The sequence below is a fragment of the Sinocyclocheilus anshuiensis genome, unplaced genomic scaffold (genome assembly GCF_001515605.1).
Source record: "Sinocyclocheilus anshuiensis isolate Anshui unplaced genomic scaffold, SAMN03320099.WGS_v1.1 scaffold1041, whole genome shotgun sequence".
Lineage (NCBI taxonomy): Eukaryota > Metazoa > Chordata > Actinopteri > Cypriniformes > Cyprinidae > Sinocyclocheilus > Sinocyclocheilus anshuiensis.
Window position 1 is genome coordinate 74,430 of NW_015554134.1, and position 3,206 is coordinate 77,635.

The 3,206-nt window shown below is 34.8% G+C and overlaps 1 protein-coding gene across 1 annotated transcript in view; it reads right to left on the reverse strand.

Annotated features, from left to right (window-relative positions):
• LOC107670358 (G-protein coupled receptor family C group 5 member B-like) overlaps window positions 1-3,206 on the reverse strand; it is a 36,911-nt gene that overhangs the window by 20,837 nt on the left and 12,868 nt on the right. Inside the window, exon 2 of the mRNA XM_016462929.1 lies at window positions 2,585-2,644. The gene's annotated coding sequence lies outside the window, so the exon portion shown is untranslated. The remainder of the gene's footprint in view (window positions 1-2,584; window positions 2,645-3,206) is intronic.

The following is a 3,206-nucleotide window of genomic DNA, read 5'->3' on the forward strand; positions in this document are numbered from 1 at the left end:
TATATATGTGTGTGTATAATATATATATATATATATATAAACACACCTTGCTACGTGTACTGCGTTAGGCTAACTGAGACTTGTCATTTGCACTTATATATTGTTGCTCTGTTGTTAGTTTTGACAGCTTTTATTGTCCTCATTTGTAAGTCGCTTTGGATAAAAGCGTCTGCTAAATGACTAAATGTAAATGTAAAATGTTGCAAACATGAAAATGAAAATGCATATTTTTCATGTTAAACAGAATTTGGAAAATTATGGGCTGCTGGTAGTGCTTGAGACATTATTGGTCATTCAGTGTTTTTGTGAAACTGACTAACAACAATGAGGTCAAAGATTAAGAACATACCATGATTTACATGTAAAATGTTTTATATATTTAACAACATTAAATTACACCAGTGAAAGTCAACTTCTCTAGTATGATCACTTCTTCCCTCAGATAGGAGTGTTCGAATTTAATTTTTTGTTGACTCTGACTCCCTTTACTTTATATCGAAACAAGGTCAAGAATAAGAATACAAGCCTGCAGTCGTTATTGCACACTAAATGAATTCTCTTTTCTTTCTTTTTTACTGCAAGAAGCCTTAAACTCCAACAGTTCACTTTTGACTTGACTGCCCAAAAATAAATCCAATTTAGAGATGATCTTGAGATGATTATCGTTTTCCAAATCATAATCTTAAAGAGGGAAAAGTCATGTTACAAATTCTAAAGAGGGAAAAGTCATGTTACAAATTCTAAAGAGGGAAAAGTCACAAGTTACAGCCAAATAAAAAAGTTGAATATTATTTTAGAGTTTAACAAGAGAGGGGGTGAATAGTTCATTAGTATGAACAAATTAGGATAACCATAGCAAATGATTTAATTTACTAATGCAACAAATTAAACAAAAAAGCAGGAATGGAGGTATGTATAATTACAATTTACATGTGGCGTGTTGTGTGTTTGGGGCTTGGTTTCGGTTCAGTGTTGGAATCTGGATACTCATGCCCCATGTTTTGTCTTTCGTTGTGAGCGTATGGTGGGGGTTCTTTGTCAGTTTCATGTGCACTTGTGTTCTGTTTTTGTTTGAGCACAAGGCCTTTGACCTTGTTTCAGTGGCTGTGTGCTCTTGTCATATGTTCATTGTGTGGTCTAGTCTTTTACGTTTTGTTGAACACATGGTATGTGATTTTTTTTTTTTAGGTGTAACAGATTTGAAAGCAAGCAGAAAGTAGTAAAAGCAAAATGCCTACAGATAAACAGAGAAGGTAATATTTTAGTGAGATAACCTTTCAGTGAGAGTGGAGTGTTACCAAACAGGGTTATGGTAGGTTATGTCAGCTATCCAGTAAGAGCCTATGTGTGTGTGCCACTGCGATGCTACAACTGCCAGAGATATGGACATATTAAATTACACTATACATTTACGACAACATATCACTGTATTTGTCAATGGAGTCTGGTGGGTTTGAGGAGAGTGATAACCGGCCGTTTTGTTTAAAATTATCTTATCGTTAACAAACAGGTCCATCTCTACAGGGATCCTTTCCATAATGTCTGATCCAAACCATTTACATGCCCAAAGAAATTCGCAGCCTGTTTTGTGGCTGACAGTTGCAACCGCCGTGGTCAATAGTGGACCAATTTCAATCAGTTGCTTAGACACAAAAACATATGAAAACAAGAAGGTTGAAAAATAGACGTTTCTAGAACGTACTCTTTTTGCAGTCATAATTACATATTAGTATTGCAGTCATAATTACATATTACTTAAGTACTTAATCAAAAAAGTACCTACTCAAGAGAGTATGTCATTTCAGACGCAGCCTCTGTGACCTCTTTTACAAGGGGTGTCCAATCCTGCTCCTGGAGGGCCAGCGTCCTGCAGAGTTTAGCTCCAGTTCACGTGCCTGGAAGTTTCTAGTGAGTCTGCAGACCTCGATTTGCTGGTTCAGGCAAGTTTAATTAGGGTTGGAGCTAAATTCTCCAGGAACAGGTTTGGACACCCCTGGTCTATACTTTATTTTCACTTCTGGGAATTCACCAGAATTATGGGTAATGTAGTTCCACACATGGTATTACTAAAAATCATGGTTCAAGCATACATATCTGGTTCAGCAACAGTTCAAGGAGTAACTTTATCATCTGTGCAGCAACTGTAGTAAATTGACAGCCTACATCGTTTAAATAACACATTTCAAGAAAAATATTCATTTGACTGATCACTCACTTTATGAATTAATGCATGTTTTTGATGCATTTGTACCTAGTTCATATTCACATAAATCAAAGAAAGAAAGACAGTGTTGTTCAATTCACTAGATATAAATCGCTTTGCTGTTGTGGATGAAAAGTATTTGCAAAATGAATATATGCAAATCAGCCCATCCCATACATACATCCCTTCATCTGATATTTTGGTGTCTAATGCAATTAGACTCATGTGACATTATTGTCCAAATAGTTATTTAGGCCACTGTATGTATAAGTAGTTTTTATGTTGATTTCTTCCAAAGTATCTCCTGTGCATATGTATTGTAAAAAACTTAAAATGTTTTATGGATTAATATTAAAACAGCCAACAATTGTAACAGCTTACCTTAGTATAAGATATATTCAGTGGTAGTTGCCTTGAAAGTTATGGTCTAAGAGATGGACCCTGCACAGCCAGAAAAAAAAAAGTGTTAGTATTCACATATTTCATGTTACATACACATGAAAAGACAATCTCCAAATAAAATGTCCAAAAACCATTTTGGAGGATTTAAACCGCGTGTTTATGGCACTGGTAGTCACTTCTACAAGCAATGGAAAGGAGAATATTCATGTGTCATGGTTGTGCGAGACAGCTCAAACACTGATTATTTATAGTGCACACATGCTCAGTGCTTTATAAATAACCTGTAACAATATACAGCAGTGGGCAAAAGCAAAATGTCCCATTTGAATAACTGACTTTTTAAATAGTCCTACAACTCTTAATATTAAACTGTAAAAATCCCTATCACAAAGGTTGGCAATAAGGAAAGTATTAAATCACATATTAATCTCTCAACAAACATTATGTTGTGTTTTGGGTTAAAAGCAGATTACTTACACTAAAAATATTACTGTTTAAGAACTTTTGACTGGTAATGTTTTTTTTTTTTTTAAATAAGTCTCTTCTGCTCACCAAGCCTGCATTTATTTGATCCAAAGTACAGCAAAAACAGTAACATTTT